This window comes from Tenrec ecaudatus, chromosome 1 (assembly GCF_050624435.1).
Source record: "Tenrec ecaudatus isolate mTenEca1 chromosome 1, mTenEca1.hap1, whole genome shotgun sequence".
NCBI classification, from domain to species: Eukaryota; Metazoa; Chordata; class Mammalia; order Afrosoricida; family Tenrecidae; genus Tenrec; species Tenrec ecaudatus.
The window spans coordinates 27,515,349-27,537,379 of record NC_134530.1 but is presented as its reverse complement, the minus strand read 5'-3'; positions in this window follow the sequence as shown (position 1 = coordinate 27,537,379).

Below are 22,031 nucleotides of genomic sequence, written 5' to 3'. Positions count from 1 at the left end.
AGGAGGCTTACTAACAACTGGCAATACTCAGATGGCACAACCTTGCTTGCTGATAGTGAGGATGAATGGAAGCACTTGCTTATGAAGATCAAGGACTGCAGCCTTCAGTATGGATTAAACTCAATGTAAAGAAGACCAAAATCCTCACAGCTGGGCCATTAGGTAACATCATGCTAAACATAGAAATGATCGAAGTTGTCAAGGATTTTGCCTTGCTTTTGATTCACAATCAAGGCTCATGAAAGCAACAGTGAAAAAAATCAAGACATGTTGCATTGGGTAAATCTGCTCCACAAGACCTCTTAGAAGTGTTGAAAAGCAAAGAGGTTACTTTGAGGACTAAGATGCACCTCACTCAAGCCATCGTATTTTCAATTGCCTCACATGCATATGAGAACTGGACATTGAATAACGAAGACAGAAGAAGCACCAATGCACTTGAATTGTGGTGTTGACAAAGAATGCTGAAAGTACCCCGGACTGTCAAAAGAACAAAGGGATCTGTCTTGGAAGAAGTACAGCCAGAATGGTCCTTAGAGGCAAGGATGGCGAGACTTCATGTTACTCATTTAGGACATGTTGTCAGGAGAGGTCAGTCCCTGGAGAAGGACATCCTGCTTGGTAAAGTGGAGGGCAGCGAGAAAGAGGGCGGCTCTTTAGACAAGATGGACTCTCACAGTGGCCATAGCAATGGGCTCAAACATCAGAACAATTGTGAGGATATGGCAGGACTGGGCAGTGTTTCGTTCTGTGGTGCAGAAGGTTACTGTGAGTTGGGATGAACTTGACAGCAGCTGACAGCAAGAGAGGATGTTCATCTGCCATCGTTAATCCAGCATTGACTCAAGGTCATAAAACCTCCCCTTTCACCAAGTGTACGAAGTGGCTCTTCTATTCAGGGGAATTGACCTTGACCTCCCTGGGGTCCCAGAGCCAAGTGTGGAGCCCAGGAGTTAGCTCTCCTTGCTCTCAGCCTTTGAACCACAGAGCCCATCTCCTTACCTCTACCCTGTCTACCTTCTCCTGCCTCCTCCCCCTCACCTGTCTTTCGAGGTTAGTGCTTTCATTTCAGCAAACGGGCTGTTCCTCTTCTCAGGATTCAAATAGCCAGAAATATCACAGCAAAGGCCACCTTCCCGACTCCTACCAGCCAAGGAAAAGCAAAAATCAATGGACGATGTGCAGGCTATGATTTAGCACCTGAGCATAATGCGTCCCCCTCAATTGTATATCATCACCGTGTTAATCTTGGCCCCAAGCACTCTCGTTCATCCTGCACGCCTGCCTGTCTTCTCAAATGGCATCTCTTTCACAGAGAGAGAAATGGTCCCTGCTCATCTATGGGAGAGGCAGGGAGAAGCTCTGTGGTTCAGGAAAGAGTCATCTCAGACAATGTCAGGATGGTATCAGTTGCTGCGTTAGTCTGGGTTGACTAGAGAAACAAACCCAGGGACACGCATCTATGTGTAAGAGGGAGCTTTTTATCAAAAAGAACAAATTGTATACTGAGAAAACATCCCAGCCCATTTAGATCAAGTCCATAAATCCAATATTAGCCCACATGTCCAACATTCCTATTCACATTGCCACTCCCAATGAGACCAAATGCAGGAAGATCACAGGCCAGTGGGTGGAACTCTTTTGGATCCAATGGCAGTGGAAGCATCCGCAGGGCTATCTCCACAGGTCTCCACCGCATGGCTCACTCAGGTCTCTGCGAAGCTCCACATGGCTTGTCCACAGGAAGACAAAGGCAGAGAGAGAGTCTGGCTCCCCTCCAGGGAAAGAGAGAGGAAGTTCCCAGAATCCTCATGAGAAGGCCATGCCCACAAGGAGGCATCAATCAGGCTGTGACCAGATTGTCAGTTGAGACTCTACCCCTTCCCTCTTAATACCCTCAAGTTGACAGGAGATTATGTGACTACCAGTTGCCATCAAGTCAACTCTGACCCTTGGCGACCCCTTCCACGTGTGTGAATTGAACTGTACCTCATAGTCTTTCAGTGACTGAATTTTGTGAGGATGTAGGTCTTTCTTCTGAGGTAACTCTAGGTAACTCAAACTTCCAACCTTTTCAGTGCTAGCTGAGCTCTAAGTCATTTGCACCACGCAGGGACTCTGACCACGAGCGAACTAGTGGGGTTTATGGAGCAAGGTGGTAAGGAAAGACCCCAAGAGAAGTCTCCCAGCACCCCAGCAGGATGAAGTCCATCCATCCGCCTGTTGTCGCAAGGTGTTGCCCAAGGTGGGCAGGGTGATGGAAATGGCAGAGCTCGCCTTGGGATGTCCCTTTGCTTCTCACAGCCTCTTTTTCTCCCCGTATCATCCAGTCAGCAACATGGCTTTGATCTTGACCACAAGGTCATTGTGAAGGGCTCCAAGGCAAAGGAGAAAGGGGCCCGTGTTCCGTGGTTGTGATTGGGAAGGCAGGAGAGTGCTGCAGCACAGTGAGACGGAGAGCTGACCCTTCACAGTGAGGGCTAGTATCACTGAGGACTGTAAGTAAGACAGGACACAGTGAGAAGCCGGTCGCCCCACAGATGGGTGCACAGTGTGGGTTGGGGTTCTTAGAGAACCAGGATGCTCCGCCCCACGCAGTGCCACACAGAGGAGCAGCTCTGGACACACAACAGGGACCCAGAGATGGCAGTCTCTAGTGAGGGGGTGGGCAGGAAATCAGCAGCAGGCAGGTGCCCACTATAGCTCTCAGCTGTGTTGTGCATCAGGAAGAGTACGGGGCAACATTCAGGGGAGACAGAGTCTCGCTGAGTTAGACAGCCTAGAGGGAGCGGGCAGCGAGGGGAGGCAAGAAGGAGGTGAGGGGGCCGGGGAAGATGTGGGAGAAGATTCTGGCCAAGGGGCTGCGCTGCTAAAGGCCTGTGGCTTCATGTCCTCATGCATCTTGGCCTGGCTTGGCAGCCGGGTGATGCTGGCCTCAGAGAACAAGCCTCTGGTCTTCCTTTTCAGCGAGTTGGAGAAGAACTGGTATGATTTCTTCGTGAGGTGGCAAGAGAAAGACGAGGCTTTCTACTCCAGTAAAGAAACAGTCTCAGAAACACACAGGGGCAGTGCTGCCCTGACCTGCAGGGTCTCTATGAGTCAGAATGGATTCAATGGCAGTGGGTTTGGCTCTTTCCATGAACTTCCTCAAGCCCCCTGCTTATGGGTAGCTTTCCAGGGTGGGCTTGGGACTTGGTCCCCTCACTAGAGTCTGGGATCAGAACCCAGGTCAACTGCAAGTCAGTGTGAGGGTGACAGGGGATCTGAGGCCCTCCTCGCTCAGCGCCATGGACAGGGGAGTGGGGAGGACCTAGCCTGGGCATTGTACCAGCTGGAAAAGGCGCCCCGCTGGCTGGCAGCCACCCGGCACCTTGGTGTCTTCAGAGGAGCTGCACACAAGGTGGCGAGGTGGCGGGAAGAAAGACAATTTACAATGGCAGATTGCTACTGCTCCCAACGCGCCCGCGCTCCAGTCGAGCTCAGGACACAGACGGTGGGAACGCCGTCCAAGAACGGCTCGAACACCTCGTCCTGCGCGCTCACAAGTGGAGGCCAGGAGCAGGGGCCTGATATGAGCCCAGCTGGCCGTCCACTCTTTCCCCCTGACCACTCTCACCTTGGTGAGGAGAGGGGCCGCCCACCCAAAGGGTGCAAATCCCCAAGGGTCACAAAAAGCTGCACTGGCCCCACCCTTGCTGCTGAGAAGGTGCCCCTATCAAGCGAAAGGCAAAGAGGATGGGCAATGCTCCACCCACCGTGCCCAAGCACAGCCTCTCCAAAAATAAAAAAGCAAACACTGCTATCAAGTCACTGCAGACACATAGTGACCGGCTGTGGGTTTCTGAGACTGGAACTGTTGACAGGAGTAGAAAACCTAGTCTTTCTCCCATGGAGCTGCTGGTGGTTTCAAACTGCCAAACACAGGGATCGGGGCCCAACTCATTACCACACCACCACCACCAGGGTTCCATGGGCATGGCCCCTACATCCAGGCAAAGAGCTCCACCGGGGCCGGGGCTTCCGGAGCTGACTGGAGAAGCAGAGGCCAAGGAAGCATGGAATGAAGCGTGGGGTGGGGAGCACAAGAGAGGAATCAGTCGCCTGATGCAAATGAGCTCAGGTCTGCCCCCACCCAGGTGCGCCTGTCCTCAGAGCCAAGCATCCTCCATCAAGGGCTGCTCTTTTCAGAAAGCGAAAAGGCATGGCTCCTCAGGCCTGGCATCAGTGCCGAATGGATGGACTTTCTAACATCCAGGTGTCTTTCTTTCTCTCCCAAGCTCCTCCCATTGGGGAGGGATGGGAGGACAGGCCACACGCAGAGCCCGGCAGCCACTGGGAGGGCAGACCCTCAGGTGAGACCCGGGGAAGGGGCCTGCAGGTCAGTGAGCAGGCCATAGGGCTTTCTGGAGGGGGAGGGCAATAGCCCTCGGGGTGGGGTGGGAAGCTGCCTGAGGGAAACAGGCATGGGCAGGTGGCTCAGTGAGAGAGAGGAATCCGCACCCCCTCCCCCGTGTCTGTTTTGTTGGCTGCTGTTCTGTTGGTCTCATGGCCGCCTCACGCACAGCCAACTGAAATGCTGCCTCGTCCTGTTGCAGCCCTGTGAGTGGTTGCCTTTGGCTCCTGGTGATCCATTGGGTTTCCATTGGCTGGTTTTCTAATGTAGACTGCCAGGACTTTCTTCCTGGTTCGTCTCAGTCTGGAAGCTCCTCTGAACCTTGTTCTGCCTCATGGCAGCACTGACAGGCGGGCGGCAGCTGCACATGAAGTGCATTGGCCGGGAATCAAACCAGCTCTCCTGCAGAAAGGGTGAGATTGTGACCACTGAACCACTACTACTCTGTTTGATGCTTTAAATGAAAACAAACACATAAATCCAGGAGAACCTGCACGTTCAGGGTGGTCTAGCCACTGGCCAAGAGGCACTTGTTCAAATAGAGTGAAGGGATAGTGCACGGTTTAAAATCAGGCAAAGTTGGCATCAGGGTTGGATCCTTTTGCCACGTTTGTTCAATCTGTATGCTAACCAAATCATCGAGAAGCTGGTCTGTAAGAAGAATGATGCAGCATCAGGATTGGAGGAAGGCTTATTAACAACCTGCTGTGTGCAGATGACACCACCTTGCTCGCTGAAAGTGAGGAGGGCATGAAGCACTCGCTGGTGATGGTGAAGGACTGCAGCCTTCAGTATGGGTCGCAACTCATTACAAAGAAAACCAAAATCCTCACAATGGGACACACAGTCAATCGCACGATAAGCCATGAGATGATTGTGGTCAAGGATGTCATTTTCCTTGCATTCCCAATCAGTGCTCATGGAAGCAGCAGGCAGGCACTCAAATGATGCATTGCAGTGGGTCAATCTGCTGCTCAAGGCCTCTTGAAGGGGTTGAAAAGCAAGGATGTTACTTTGAAGATGAAAAGTGTGCCGGCCCATGTGCATATGTAAATATATTTATATATGATGGTGGGGGAATACATCTATGTACATATATATTTATAGGTTTAGTATTAAGGTAGCAGATGGACATTGGGTCTCCACTAAAGTACTCCCTCAATGCAAGAACACTTTGTTCTATTAAACTGTCATTCCATGGTGCTCACCTTCCCAACACAATCACTGAAGACAAAGGGGGTGCATAAGCAAATGTGGTAAAGAAAGCTGATGGTACCCGGCTATCAAAAGATAGAGTGTCTGGGGTCTTAAAGACTTGAAGGTAAACAAGCAACCATCTAGCTGAGAAGCAACAAAGCCCACATGGAAGAATCACACCAGCCTGTGTGATCACAAGGTGTTGAAGGGAACAGGTATCAGGCATCAAAGAACAAAAAATCATATCATTGTGAATGAGGAGGGTGGAGTGGGGGCCCAAAGCCCATCTGTAGGCAACTGGACATCCCCTTACAGAAGGGTCGCAGGGAGGAGACGAGCCAGTCAAGGTGCAGTGTAGCAATGAAGAATCATACAACTTTCCTCTAGTTATTTAATGCTTCCCACCCCCACTATCATGATCCCAATTCTACCTTACAAATCTGGCTATAGACCAGAGGATGTACACTGGTACAGATAGGAACTTGAACACAGGGAATCCAGAACAGATGAACCCCTTGGGACAGTGGTGCGAGTGGCGATACCGGGAGGGTGGAGGGAAGGTAGGGTAGAAAGGGGGAACCGATTGCAAGGATCTCCATATAACCCCTTCCCTGGGGGATGGACAACAGAAAAATGTGTTAAGGGAGATGTTGGACAGTGTAAGACATGACAAAATAACAATAATTTATAAATTATGAAGGATTTGTGAGGTGGGGGCAGGGGAAAATGAGGAGCTGATCACAAGGGCTCAAGTGGAAAGCTAATGTTTTGAGAATGATGAGTGCAACAGTTGTACAAATGTGCTTGACACCATGGATGGGATATGGATTGGGATAAGAGTTGTACGAGCCCCCAGTAAAATGATTTATTTTAAGTGCGCCTGCTGCAAGCCATGGTCTTCCAATCACCTCCTATGCATGTGAAAGCTTGACAATGGGTAAGGAGGACCGTGGAAGCATTCATACATTTGAATTATGGTGTTAATGAAGAACACTGAAAGTGCTGTGGACTACCAGAAGAAGAAAGAAAATCTGTCTTGGTGGAGGGATAGAGCCAGTACGCTCCTTAGAAGCCAGGATGGTGCCTTCATCTCGTGTCCTTTGGACATATCAGGAGGGACTCATCTTTGGTTAAAAAAAAAAGATATCATGTTTGGTAAAGTAAAGGTTCAAAGAGGAAGACTCTCAAGGAGTTGAATGGATACAGTGGCTACAACAAGGCCCTCCAACAGAACCGTTGTGAGGGGCAAGGACAGACAGTGTCTGGTTCTGTTGCATAAGGTCACTGTGGTACTTACATACTTTCATGTCGACTTGCAGATACATGTAAGTGTAGGGGTGGAGTGTAGCCTGTCAATCAGGTTGCAGCCTGATGACCTCACTTGGAGGTGTGGCCCCAGTATCTAGCTCTCTGGAGACCAGCCTCTCTCTTTCTCGGCCTTGACCTTCTTGCCTGCTGCCGACCCAGAGAGCTGCTGGAGCCCTGCCATTGTTTCCACTGACCTCAGAGCCCACGGGACTTTGCACCCACTGGCCTTGGTCTTCCCACATTCTGGATCACTGCACATGACTGGGTGCATGGGAAGAAGGACTTGGGGACTAGTATCAGACTTGTGGACTTGAGTTGGACTGGGCTGGGATGTTTTTTTGATTTATAATTACTTCTTGATATAAAGCTTTTTCGTACACATATGAGTCTCCCTGGATTTGTTTCTCTAGTCAACCCGGCCTAACACCGTCCCTGTGAGTCAGAACCAACTTCGTGGCACTTAACATCCTGTACACAAATTCCATGAGGGAAAGATATAGGCAGGACGTACCTGGAGGACGAAGACACATTGTTCCCTAACCAAGACCATGGCCTGGTCATTAAACCGTAACCTGCCTGCCTTGCTTCAAGTGGAAATGCTTCACATTTGTGGCTCTTGTGGACCAGCCTGAAGTCGGTGAGAAAGAAAGCCCCAAAGCTCTGGAAGCTTCCAAGATCAAATGATCCTCTGTGGATTGCTAAACATGTTCCGCATACATTCAATAAATTTCACCAAGAATCTTCTTAATGCACTGCTTATTTCTCCTGACGAGAAAAGATGTGATTCATAATGAGACCACTGCCCATTTCCAGTGCAAGTCTAGCTGGCCCCGCAGGCCTGCGAGTGCCTTGCAAATGATCTTTTATGGAGTTCCCAGTTCCAATTTATTTTTTAGCATTATGAATGAGTCAGAATCAATCCACGACAACTGGTTTTACTCTAGTTAAGTTAACCTCCAGTTAGCTTTCTCTCCTATTAACGTATCCTCCTGTTAATGCAACTGATGACATCTACAAAAACCCTATGAAGTGGTGTTCACAGGTACCAGAGATAGGACCCCAACATCTCCTTTTAGGGAAGGTGAGTCAATCCATAGCAGGTAGCGGGGAGGAAGGTGGCAGGGTCCCCGTTTCCTAGGTGAGGTGTCAGGAATACTTGGTAAGGTTGCTTGTCATTCCTCCCACTGAAAGACCCACAAGTGGCACAGACAGTTGGCTTGCCCTCTCCTAACCTGAAAGTGGGTGGTTTTAAGCCACCCAGCAGCAGCACAGAAGACATGCGTGAAGACCTACCTCCATACACATTATCGCCAGAGAAGCATGTGGGGCAGTTGCCACTCAAGGACATATGGTGTCACAGGTGTGGGGCTGGTTTGGGTTGGTGAGAGCCACCGTATGCTGGACTGCTACGGCCAAGGGTTCAGATCCCACACCAGTACTTATGAGTGTTTAAAAGTCACTTCATCTGCAAGTCTCAATCATGACACCTTCTCCCAGAGCAGACAAGAAATTAGGGCTCAAGGAGAAGGGGCCCTGTTAGCTGCCTTTCTACCACTTCCTCTTCCTCCTCTTCTTCCTCCTCCTTTTTTGAACTTAAAGAATTCCTCAATATAAGCTGCCATTATTTTTACATTTTAATCATAAATTTCATTTTTGTTGTTTTTGCTGGAAACACACACAGCAAATCACAGAAGGATTCAACCATCTCCACCTGTCCTGTCCAAGGACATCCGATCCCATTTTTCCAGCTGTGCATATATCCTCGTCCTCCTTTTCCAAACTGTCCCTCCCCCATTCACATACACTCACTGGACGCAGGAGTCCCGCCTGAGCTCTTGGTTGTTCTTGTCCCTTCGATCCACATGGATAGTTCTCGAAATCACCCAGGGCTCAAGGTGGAGATTCTTCCGTAACTCAGTTAAACTACCATTTGCTTGGTAAAGCAGAGGGGCAGCGGAAAAGCAGAAGGCCCCTGACAAGACAGATGGACCCAGTGGCCGCCACAATGGGCTCGAACATAAGAACAATTGTGAGGGGGTCCCAGAAGGTGGCGGTCCTTCCCTCTGTTGTACATCGGGCCGCTGAGTCGGATCCAACTCAGAGACACTAGCAACATCATTTGCTTTATTGGAGACATCAAGTGATAGTTTGGGGTGAGATTTAAGAAATGGTCTGCCACTGGGGTTGTGTAACAGAGCAGCAAGGGGAGCAAAGCAATGAAGTCCCCAGGGAACAACAAAAATAGACTGTAGGGCCAGGGCGTGGTGCCCCATCAGACGCAACTGGAAAACATTCATAAAGGACAACAAATAAACCTTGAATTATTTAGAGACTTTTCTCTTTGTCGTTGGTTTTTTTGGTTGTTGTTGTTATTGCTGTTGTTGTAGCTATTGTTTTATTTTCTATTGTTAATCTGTTTTGCTTGGTCTTGTGTTTGTGTATATTGTTGTCTCTGCGTGTCTATCTGGATGGGATAGGCGGGTTAAACAAGCCGGAAGAAAAAACAACGGGATGGGACAACAGTTCTGTTATCATTGTGGGGCGGGGGGGGGACTTGGGAGAGAGAGAAGCAGGAGAAAGGAAGTGGGTGTTAACAAACCCAGAGACAAGGGAACAACAAACGACTGAAAATTGAAGGCAAGAAGGGTGTGGGAGATCTGGTAGAGCTTGATCAAGGGCAATATAACCTAGAGGGATTTACTGAAAACCTAATGAAGGCTGAGCATGATAGTGGGACAAGAGGAAAGTAAAAGGAAATAGAGGAAAGAACTAGGAGGCAAAGGGCACTTATAGAGGTCTAAATACAGACAAGTACATATGTGAATATATTTATATATGACGATGGGGAAATAGATTTAAAGGTTTAGTATTAAGGAAGCACGGTTTAGTATTAAGGAAGCAGATTGACGTTGGGCCTCTACTCAAGTACTCCCTCAACACAAGAACACTTTGTTCTAATAATCTAGTACTCTGAGATGCTCACCTTCTCAACACAATCACTGAAGACAAAGCGGGTACAAAAGCAAATGTAGCGAAGAAAGCTGATGGTGCCCAACTATCCAAAGATATAGTGTCTGGAATCTTTAAAGCTTGAAGATAAACAAGTTGGCATCTAGCTAAGAAGCAACAAAGCCCACATGGAAGAAGCACACCAGCCTGTGTGTTCCTGAGGTGTTGATGGAATCAGGTATCAGGCATCAAAAACACAGAGCAAAAAATCATAATGTGGTTGAGGGGGGAGTGCAGAGTGGAGGCCCAAAGCCCATCTGTAAGCAATTGGACATCCGCTTACAGAAGTGTCATTGGGAAAAGACGGGCCAGTGAGGGTGCAGTAGAGCACCGATGAAACATACAGCTTTCCTCTGGTTCTTTAGTGTTTCTTCCCTCCCCCCACTATCATGACCCCAATTCTACCTTACAAATTTGGCTAGACCAGAGCATGTACATGGGTACAGATAAGAGCTGGAAACACAGGGAATCCAAGACAGATAAACCCCTCAGGTCCCATATTGAGAGTAACGATACCAGGAGGGTAAGAGGAAAGTGAGGGGAGAAAGAACCGATCATCACAATGACCTACCGATAACCCCCTCCCAGGGGGTGGACAACAGACAAGGGGGTAAAGGGAGACCTTGAACAGTGCAAGACATGAAAAAATAATAATAATTTATAAATGATCAAGGGTTTATGAGGGAGGGAGGGGAAACAATGAGGAGCTGATACCAAGGGCTCAAGTAGAAAGAAAATGCTTTGAAAACGATTATGGCAACAAATGTGCTTGACACAATGGATGGATGGATGGATTGTGATAAGAGTTGTACGTGGCCCCGATAAAATGATTTTTTTTTAAATGAAAGAAAGAAATGGTCTGCGTGCGAGGCATAGTTTCAAGCATCCATCCGGCCGCCATCGAGTCAATTCTGACTCATAGCTGTCCTCGAGGACAGAGTCGAGCTGGGCCTGTGGGTTTCCAAAGCCGCAACTCTTTAGAGGAGCAGAAAGCCTCGTCTTTCTCCGAAGAAGCCCCTGGTAGATTCGAACTGCTGACTTGCACATTTTTCTTCTCCAAGGGCAGGGAGCAAGTGTGACAGGGACACAGGTTCCCAGGACCCTCGGAAAACCATGGCTCCAGGGCAGGTTTCCACATGTTTTCAGCCAAAAGAAGTCTTTGAGAAGGAGCTGGGTTTTCCTGGAGAGACGTGAGCACAAGGTCAGCCCCTGTGAACCAGACCAATCCATCCCCCAACACTAATTACGCCGCCTGTCTGGCTGATGGCACTGGATGCTAACTAAGGCTAGCTCTTCAGAGGTAATAAAAATTAAAATTACACACACACACACAAAAGGCAGTCCCTTGGTGGGAGGGTTTTTGGCATTTCATCTGAATTCCGTGATGAATAATTTATATAAAAGCTTTACTGGAGCCCCGCGCACCACAACGAGTGCTCTGTGCGAGCAGACCCACATATTTTAATGCCGGAATCTCTCTGGTGGGTCCAGCGGACAGCCCAAACCAGATTTGAGTGGCTACATTGCTTATTTACGAAAAATATCATCTCACTTTCATTTGCATTTTTCCAGGCTTTTGTGAGGCGGTGACTTGGAGAGGCCCAGACACAGGCAGCTGCTTCTGTTGGCTGTGGCGGGAAGGGAGCGTCTGAATTTGGGATCAGGAAGTGAGGAGTGGGGTCTCCGCTGTCGACACCCTTGCTGCCTACAAAATAGCGATTTGGAGGGGGGTGGGAAGGGAGTGAGCGGCTTGGTCTCTGACGCAGTGGAAGCAATGTGCAGCTTTGTGTCCTAGGCTGGCTGTCCTGGGTCAGAAGGAGAGGGACTGAGTCCCCACATTCTGCACAAAGGATCTTCACTATGAGTCAGAATTGACTTGATGGTAGTATTTAGTTTTGTTTTGTTTTGTTTTGGGGGGAGTGGGGTGGCGGGGGGGGCTCAACTATTCTGTTTAAAGAGAAGGGGTCAGAAAGAGGTTTGGGGAGGACAGGAGGCCTGACTTCGGATGCCTTTCCCAGCCGGGCTATTTGACCCCTCTGAGCATCCATTTACTACATTTGTATAAAGGAGAGAAGAGACACCCCCCCGGGGGCCCCCAGCCCCCAAAAGTGACCTGAGGAGCTAATTAAAGAGGAAATGCGGACCCAGTTGGCCTATCTATCACCACTCTTGTCTCCCTCCATGAGTGATCCTGTACCGGACACCCCCCAGGGGGGTTCAACACAAAGAGCTGTATTCCCCCACACTTCTGGCAGCAAGGAGCCTGAACTGAGGGCACCCGCTTTCCAAAGCTTCCGAAACTGTGGGCCGCAGCCCCCTGGAGGATCTTGTGACTGAATGTGGGGGGGACTCAAAACACTGGCAGCCGCAGGAGGCTTCTGCAGGTACAACGACCAAAGAATCATTCAAAAGCAAGCGTGGAATGAATCCCGTGTAAGGTTTCCCGCAGCGCTGGTTCACGTTGCAATTTCTCAGGCCAAAAGGGGGTCTCTAGTGGAGCAAGTTTAAGAAGCCCCTCTTCGGGAAAGGCTCCTTCGTGCTGTTGGTGGGCCCTGGAGAGGGGAAGTCCTTGCCCCTGTCAGTCTCTGTAGCCATAGTGTTGCTGGTTCCCTGGCAGCCCCGCGTGGTATCAACGACACCCCACCCCACCCCAGTCTGTGCTTGCTTCTCGGTCTGATCTGATCTTCACGGCTCTCAGAAGTCCTTCGGCAAGGACACGGTCTACACTAGCAACGGCCCCGCTCACATAAGAAAGAAAACCTTGTTGCATAACAGATTTCTATCCACCGCCCTCTCTCAAACTCACTGCCACCAAATCAACTGTGGCTCCAAGTCTGCTACCACTGAAGGCCACCGTGTGCACAACAGAGTGAGTGAGACATTTCCGGACCCTGTGCCATCCTCACGAGCACCGCTACGTTGGAGCCCATTTTTACCACTACAGGGTCGATCCATCCCGCTGAGGGTCTTCCTCTCGTCCGCTGACCAAGCATCATGCTCTTTCCCAGGGACGGCCCCTTCTGATCATCTGTCCAAAGTGTGTGAGATGGAATCTCACATCCTCCCTTCTTTTTTTTCATCATTTTATTGGGGGCTCATACAACTCTTATCACAATCCGTACATACATCAATTGTGTAAAGCACATTTGTACATTCTTTGCCCTCATCATTCTCAAAACATTTGCTCTCCACTTAAGCCCCTGGCATCAGCTACTCATTTTCCCTCTCCCTCCCCACTCCCGCCCTCCCTCAAGAATCTTTGATAATTTATAAATTATTATTTTGTCATATCTTACACTGTCCGACATCTCTCTTCACCCACTTTTCGGTTGAGGTTATATGTAGATCCCAGGGAGGAAGTTATATGTAACCGGTTCCCCCTTTCTACACCCTCTCTAGACCCTCCCCATATCGCCACTCTCACCACTGGTCCTGGAGGAGTCGTCTGTCCTGGATTCCCTGTGTTTCCAGTTGGTATCTGTACCAGTGTACATCCTCTGGTCTAGCCAGATTTGTAAGGTAGAATTGGGATCATGATAGTGCGAGGGGAGGAAGCATTTAGGAACTAGAGGAATGTTGTATGTTTCATCGTTGCTACACTGCACTTTGACTGGCTCTTCTCCTCCCTGTGACCCTTCACATCCTCCCTTCTAAGGAACATTCTGAATATACTACTTCCAAGACATATTTTAAAATGCACATTCAAGATTACAACCATCACAATTCAAAGCCATCAGTTCTTCTGTAGTCTTTCTTATTTAGTGTCCAGCTTTCACATATATACGGAGCAGTTGAAAATACCATGGCCTCGATCAGGTACACCTTAGTCCTCAAAGTGGCATGTTTGTTCTTTAACACTTTAAAGAAGTCTTGTACAGCACGTTTGTCAGATTCTTAACTTGATTTCCTGGCTGTTGCTTTATGGGCGTGGATTGTGGTTTCAAGTAAAATTAACATTTTCACAACTTCATCTGTTCTCCATTTATCACAATGTTGTCTATTGGGTCCCTTGCGGTGATATTTTACTTCCTTATGTCATGGTGTCGTGAAAGCTGTAGTCTTTGATCTTCTTCATCAGCAAATGCTTCAAGTCCCCATTCACTTTCATCAAGTCAGGTTGTTACCTGCGTGCAGCAGGTTAATGAAGCATCCTCCACTTCTGATGCTGGGCTCTTCTTTATGGGGTCTGGCTTCTGAAATTACTTGCTCAATGTATTGATTGAATACGCAGGATGCAAGATACCACCGTGAGACACACCTTTCTCAATTTTAAGCCATGTTGTGTCCCCTCGCTCTGTTCAAATGACTGCCTCTTGGTCTATGCACGTGTCCTGCATGAGTACAATAAAGTGTTCTACAATATTGCTCATGATTTGTTACGATCCACACAGTCAACTACGTTTGCACCGTTGATAGAAAACTGGGACATTCTCTGTCATATAGTCCGACTTCTCAGCATGCAGATGGGGGAAGTGTGGAGAAAGGATACCACACGAACGCATACCTTTCCCGTGTTGACCCATAGCATTCTTCATGATGGCAACTCAAGGCTCAGTGTTTTGCGTTACACCTTCCATCTTGAGAAGTGTCGGATGTGTTTTTCCCTTCGGGTTGGTAGACATTGTTAATGTTGAATTCTAGAACTCAAATCAAAAGAATGTTTTAGAAATCTAAGACCTGAATTCATTTTACTGTGGTGCAAATAAAGTGCCATAAAGTATTTGGCAACAGTCTGTGTGGATAATTTAATCAGATTGATTGCTCTCTTAGTACTGGAGTAACCTTTACAGGGATAAACTGTATCTCTAACCTTTTCCTAATTTTTGTGTTCCCATTAAAACTCAGTGGTGCACCAGCATAAGTTCTCCCTTTCTCTCCCATTCCTGCTAATCACTAAATATCTTTGTTTTTGGAGATTTGCTGATTTCTTATAAATGAGCTTATATACAATTTGTCTTTCTGTGGTTGAATTCTTTTACCCAGCATAGTATTTTCAAGGTTTATCTTTTGGGATATGTGTTAGGCTGGGTTGACTAGAGAAATTCAGGGACACTCGTATGTATAAGAAAGAGCTTTATATCAAAGAGTAATTGTACATTCAGAAAGCATCCAGCCCTGTCCAGATCAAGTCCATAAGTCCGACATTAGCCCATAAGTCTGATACTAGTCCGTAAATCCTTCTTCACACTCACACGGTCACATGCAATGATGCAAAATGCAGGAAGATCACAGCCCGGGGGTGCAGAGTCTTGTGGGTGCAATTGCAGTGGAAGCATCTCAGCGCTGGTGCCGGTCTTCGCCTGCACGTCCAGACGCACCTCCAGCTCTCCGAGTGTGGGTCATCAACAGGAAGGGGAGGCAGAGAGAGCGTGTGGCCCACCTCCAGGGAGAAAGAGAGAGATTTCCCTGAATCCTCGTGAGAAGGCCACGCCCACCAGGAGGTATCATCAGGCTGTGAACAGATTGACAGGCTAGACTCCACCCCTACTACACTTACCAAGTTGAAATTATGAAACTAACACATCGTGTATCAGAACATCAACTCTCTTCGTGGCTGAGTCACATTTCACTGGATGGGTATACACATCTCATTTACCTATTGATCTATTGAGAGGCTCTGGTGGCACTGTGGGTTAAGCATCTGGTTCTGTGAATGGGTTCGACCAGGGTAGGGTGGGTCCTTAACATCCCTTCTGTATTATAAAAAGAGCAGAATAGGAACAGAGACCCTCACAGGGTGAAGATGCCATCCTGGAAGACGTTCAAAGCAGATGCATCTTCAAACCCAAGAGCATCATATAGAGCTGACAGCTCCTATAAACTAGACAAGGAGGCATCTCCCCCCTAGAGCTATGCCCTGAACTCAGACTTCAAGCTCCCTGTCCTTGAAAGCTACCTCCTTGTGGTCTTTCCTGTCACCACACACTAGATGACTGAGACCAGGGCTCAGACGCCCATCCACGGGAGGGGGCTGTGGCTTGGGGGAGGGTTCGAAGCAGTGAACAGCCAAAGAGGGGCACAGGGGAAAGCAGGTGCTAGCCCACCCCCTTCTCCCCAGGTGCCCTTGCTTCCTCCTGCCACTGCTCTGAGGCTGGGCCTTTCCTCCCTGAAAGCAACACCCACAGCGACAAGCTGGGCACCAGCTGTCCCAGGCAGGGCCATAAGGGGCTGTGGTGTCTTGGGGCCTCTTGTACCTCCCTGCGTGTCTGCCTCTCACCCCATAACAGGAAAAACTAGTCCGTTTTGAAGCTTTTCAGGACCCAGGTTGGTCAGTGGGTACAGCTGCTGGGGAAGAAGGTCAGGCAGAAATGGGCGTGGAGCGCAGACTGGTCTCCTTGTCTGGTGGCCTTGGGGGAACAGGTCCACACACTATAAATGATGCTCAGCGGGGAGATGCCACCTGATAACTCCACTGCACCACCAGCTTCTGTCTGTCTGTCTGTCTGTGAGGAGTGGGGCACAGCTGAGGCTCCTGAGTCGTGGGAGCTGGATGGACACCCCCTTGCCAAGAAAAACAAAACCACTGGGCAGTAGCCCCCTGAGGTAGTTTATTGTGCCAACCTGGCCGATAAACACATGTGGGGTTAATTGAAGGGTAGAGAGAGAAATGGATCAGTGAGCCTCGCCTTTCTAGTTCTCGGGTCTCTTGCTTTGTGATGGTCGGGCCAGAGTGCAGCTGCCTTAGCCAGTTCCCTGCTGGAGCAGCCGTGTGGAAACCCCTGCCAAGGCTGAGATGCTTACACGCTCACTGATTCAGCTTTCCCCCTGCAGTCGGCGTCATTGCGTGTGTTTTGTGAGATGGAAGAGGACTTTGTGGATTGGTGTCGGACATATGGGTTAATGTTGCACTTGTGGGCTTGGGCAGCACTGGGTTGGGATGTTTTCTTGAAGTGCACTTAACCTTTATATAAAACTCTCTCTTATACATGAGTTTCTGTGGATGTGTTTCTCTAAAGCACCCAGACTAACACACACCCTCATCGGTCCCTGATCACTGCATTGGTCTCCAGGTCCTGGCAATTTCCCACTTTCCTGGCAGTGCCATCCTAGGGCAGCCCCAGCACCTGGAAGCTAATCACTGGGCCCAAGATCACCCCCAAAGAATCTAGCAGACCACCTGGCACCTCAGCTAGCTCAGGCCAGGGTTCCCCATCCACCGCCCAGCTGAGACCTCTCAGAGCCCTTCAGAGAGGTCCCCAACTAACCCGGCAGGCCTCCTGTTGGCGGGAACTGAATCAACTGTGATGTGAAATATTTATCTACTTACGGGAGCTTAAGGAATTTAAGTTTGCTGGAAAGCAGCCTCGCGTTTCCATTTTTAATGAGCCTTCTGTCTCCATCAGGTGGCAGCGCAGGAGTTTCCACTGAGCTGCCCACTTTTAATCTCCCTCCACAAACAATGCTGAATAATGTAGCACTGTTTGCAAACACGGTGCCTGGGGCAGGACGCAAGGCTGGGCCTTGTGAGCTAAGCAAATTTGAAGTGCAGTGCCAGGCCTGCCCCTCACCCCCTACTCCACCAAGGAAGGATACTGAGCACTTTTTAAACCCAGAGACTCTGTGGACCAAACCAAACCATAATCAAACCTCATGCCAGCAAGTAGAGCCCAGCCCTGGCCACCCTGTGTGGCAGAGAACAGAGAGGGCTGTTCCGCAGGGGTCCCCTGACTGCTGTCTCGACAGAAGTCAATTGTCAGACGTTCCTTCTGAGATGTCCCCGGGTGGGTTTGAACTGCCAACACCCACTGCACCACCCAGGGACCTACGTCAGCTGGATAATGGTCCCAAAAAACCGCACACGTGCCAAGCCCAGAAGCTGTCATGTATGACCTTATATGGCAAAGGAGACTTTGCCGATGCAATTAAACTAAGACTGAGATGCGCCTGAGTTGTTCAGATGGGCCCAGTGTAATCACACGGGTCCGTGTAGGAGGAAGGCAGGGGACCAGAGTCAGAGATGGCAGAGGAGAGAGAAGATGCCACGTGGCTGACGTTGAAGATGGAAGGAGGGACCAAGAGCCAGGGAATGCAGGCAGCCTCTGCTGCTATTGATGTTAGTCAGTGCTGTCATTCGGCTCCAAACCATAGCAAGTCTATGACAACAGAACCGACAGAACGCGACCTGGTCCTGTGTCATCTTCATCACTGTTGTGTCGGAGCCCTTGTGGCAGCCCCTGCGTCAGTCCAACCTCTTTTATCCAAGGACCCCTACCTTACTGAGCTTGGGGTCCATTTCTAGGGACTGGTCTCTCCTGATCTCACTGCCATAGAATTGATGCCAACTCACAGCGACCCAATAGAGCACGTTAGAACTGCCCCCTCTGCGTGTCTGTGACCATCACTATTTATGGGAAAAGAAACCCCCATCTTCCGCCTGAGGAGTGTTGGTGGTTTCAAACCATGGACCTTGCAGATCACAGCCCAATGTGTAACTCCAGCAGCACTATGGACTGAAGCCGGAACATTTTCTTTGTTTACAAAGTTTGCTCCCACCCAGCCGCCGTGTCTGAGGCTCATGTCAGTCTCCCCGCTGCAGGCGCTGGTTCAGGGCGAGAAAAGACCCAGGCAGAAAGATGCTCGGGATCTATCTTGTCTAAAAGATTATAACCACCTCCAAGGAGTAAAAATGCTGGAATTTTCTTTGTGCTCTCTCGCCCCTATTCTCTCTCTCTCTCTCTCTCTCTCTCTCTCTCTCTCTCTCTCTCTCTCTCTCTCTCTCTCTCTCTCACCCTTGCTGCACTCCCAGCCCCATTTTCCTCTGCTGCTACCCTGGGGTCCTCTCTCGCCCTTCATTCCCCCACCAGCTACTGGCAACCATATAATTAACCCTATCTTTGCCAAACTCCATTGCAGTTTGGCCATCCATCTGTATTAACTTTCTCCTTTTTTCTGTGGCAGCGGTGGGTGGGTGGGTGGCTCTCGTGACCTCTGCAACTTTTAAGGCGGCTCTATTTCTTTCACCCGGCTCTAATCTTCCTCCATGTGACTATCCTAAAGTCCTTTCATCTCACCTCCTTTGATCTCCCATTCTCTATAAATCTCGTTTCTCTATTAATCAAAAGTCTCCCTCCGTCTCTGAGCCACTATGACACCAGGGCTCTCTGGTCCCTCCTGATGATGTGTACAAATTGCATGAGACTACATCTGGCTGCACTTCCTCCAAGACAGCTTGGTTGGTTCTTCTGGCAGACCATGGTATGATCAGCAGTCTTCATCAACACCATAATTCAAATGCATCCAATTTTCTCCCTTCTCCTCTATCAATTCTTACAGCCTCAGGCACCTAGCTACAGACTGCCAGGGACTGTAGGCGACCTCTAAGCAAAAACCGTATCCATTGGCATCAAGTCAATTCCCATTCAGAGCAACCCTAGAGGAGAGAGGAGAGCTGCTCCCGGGGGCTTTCAAGACGGTACACCTTTAATGGAGGAGACACCCTCATCTCAGGAGTCTAACTGCTGGCTCCAGATGGAGCAACGCAAAAGCGGCCCCTGTACAAGCCAAGGAGGCCATTCCTCCTTGGAGCCTTCAGAGCCAATGCATGCTCTGTTCAGACTTCAGACCTGGAGGCTATTCGGCAATAAAGCTCCGTTGTTTGGAGCCTCAGCGTTGGTGGCAATGTGTGAACAGTGAGACAGGAAATGGACAGGGACCTTCTCCCTCACAACTTCTCCCCCATCAACCCATCTGTTCTGGCCGCAGGCAGTCCCCTGTGGGGATCAGCCCCTCCTCCCCCAGTGGCTTGCCCTGGCTCCTGTAGCTCCTCGAGGGCCGGATCGTATTTTAGTGCCTGGGAAGCGGACATCACTCACACGGTGCTCTCCGAGTGGCCCTCCCTGGAATTGGTCATGGCATGGCCCCGCCCACCCCTCCAAGGATTCAACCAAATGCCACAGAGTCAATACCAACTCATGGCAGCCCCAATGGCGTCAGAGTAGAACTGTGCTCCAGAGGGCACCCAATGCCTGGGGTTCTTTTTGAACTAGATAACCAGGCCCTTCTTCCAAGACACCTCTGGGTGGGCTTGAACTTCCAAACTTTCAGTCAGCAGCTAAGAATGTAACTGTTTGCAGGTCCTCTGTTGGAAGGATGACAGGTGTTAATATAGGGTAAACCTGCACATGGTCAATTCCTTATAAAATGGAATCCTCTATCTTCGATTTTGGAACTTCGGGCAGGGAGTAATGACCACCAGGGCAAGGGGATCCGAAGGGCAGACAGGAGTGAGGCTTGTTTGAAGAGGAAGGCAGACAGGACAGGGACTCGGTCATGGGGGGCTTGGAAAGGGAAGGGAGCCAGTGGGACTCAGGCAGGCCTGATCTGGGGTGGGAAGGCAGGGCGCCTTTGGCCTAGCAGAGGGGCAGACCCAAGATGAAAGCTGGGAACCGAGAGCATGAACTTGGCTAGGGCTGAGAACTCTGATGTCCTGAAGGGCAGCTGTGTGCACCAAGGTGGGGGGTGCTCAGGGGCCAGTCAATAGTCAAAGCAAAGCAGACAGAGGCTACCGATGGTCCAGAAGGATGTGTGTGTGTGTGTGTGTGTGTGTGTGTGTCCGCTCTCTTCTCGCTTATTCCCCTCTCTCTTTTCTCTCTGTCCCCCCCCCCACCGCCCCGCCCCCCATTCTCTCTCTATCTCACACCCAGCTGCTGACAGCTGGGGGAGTTACCTGTCACTCTCCACACCCACACTGACAGGGCAGTGCCAGCATAGCTCAGAGGCACTGCAGAAGGCACCGTCCAGAGAATATGTGGGGGCTACTTCCCCGCGGCGGGCGGTGGGAGGAAGATGGAGCGGGAAGCGGTGGATGAGACTTCAAGCCAGCCCAAAGCAGGAGGATGAGCCAGAGGTGGGCATCCTGCCCACTGGGCAGTGGGGCCAGTCTGGCTCCGTCCATGCAGCTGCCTGAGGTTAGCCTCCCCAGCAAACCCCCCGGGAAGAGAAAATTCAAAAAAGGCCTAATCAGGAGCCTGGCCAGACCCAGCCAGCAGCTGTCAGAATGTCTGTAATTACTTCAAACTTTCTTAATCCCTCAACTCGGGCAAGTGTCTTATGTAACCCATCCGTCCATCAGCCAGCAGGCGGGGGTGCAATGAGCCGGCATGTCCTCAAGTGATCCCAGTATGTCTGGGCCACAGGCTGGCTGGGAGGAGCCCCCATTCTCTGGACCCCGGCTTGTGTGCCCCATGACCCAAGGGCTTCCAGACCTGGCCTGTGGACTGTGGGGGTTTCCATAGCATTGACCCTGCCTTGTGGGCCCCCAGGAGTGCAGAGAAGAACTGCGTTTCTCAGGGTGATTAAGGCTGTGACCTCTCAGATGCAGGTCACCAAGTCTTTCTTCCTAGGCACTTCGGGGGGGGGGGGGGTTCAAAGCACCTATCTTTCAGCTAATGGCCAAGTACTTAACTGTGTCCACCACCAGGGACTCCGGGAAACACCCAGGGACAACCAGACATCAAGGCTGACTTCCCTCATGTCACCCTCTCCTGGGACACAGGCCTAGCACACATTCTCTCTTGGGAGGGACTCTCCTTCCTCCATTGTCTATCCCTAAAACCTACTCTGTGATATCAAAGAACTTGACCTGGCCCATCTGCAGGTGTGTGACCCAGAAAAGAGGTACCCCGGGTGACAACGAAGGGCATCCATACTGGTGTCTGAGAGCCCAGGTCCTGGATCCAGGATTGTGTGGCCTTGCCCAAGTTAGCTAAGGCCTCCAAGCCTCACTTGCCTTATCCGTGCAGCGGGGACAGCCGACTGAGGTTGTTGCTGATGTGGGCCACAGTGACCCTGTGGGGCAGAGTCGACCTGTCCCATATGTTTTCTCGGGGATAATTTTTATGGGACCAAATCACTGGGTCTTCCTCTCAAAGCACAGCTGGTTGGGCTCAAACCGCCAATCTTTCAGTTGGCTGGCAGGCAGTCACTTCAGCGTTGCATGGCCAAGGCTCCTTACTAAGAAGACAAAAGGAGGTCTCAAACCGTATCCACCTACGACAAGTTCTAGATCAAGCCTTACGACTTAGGCCCATGGGGCAGCCGAGGATGCCTCCTGGTAGATTATTGCAGCAAAGGCATAACCCTTGGCACCTCCCAGAGATTCCCATCTGGCTGCATCTCTCCCCAG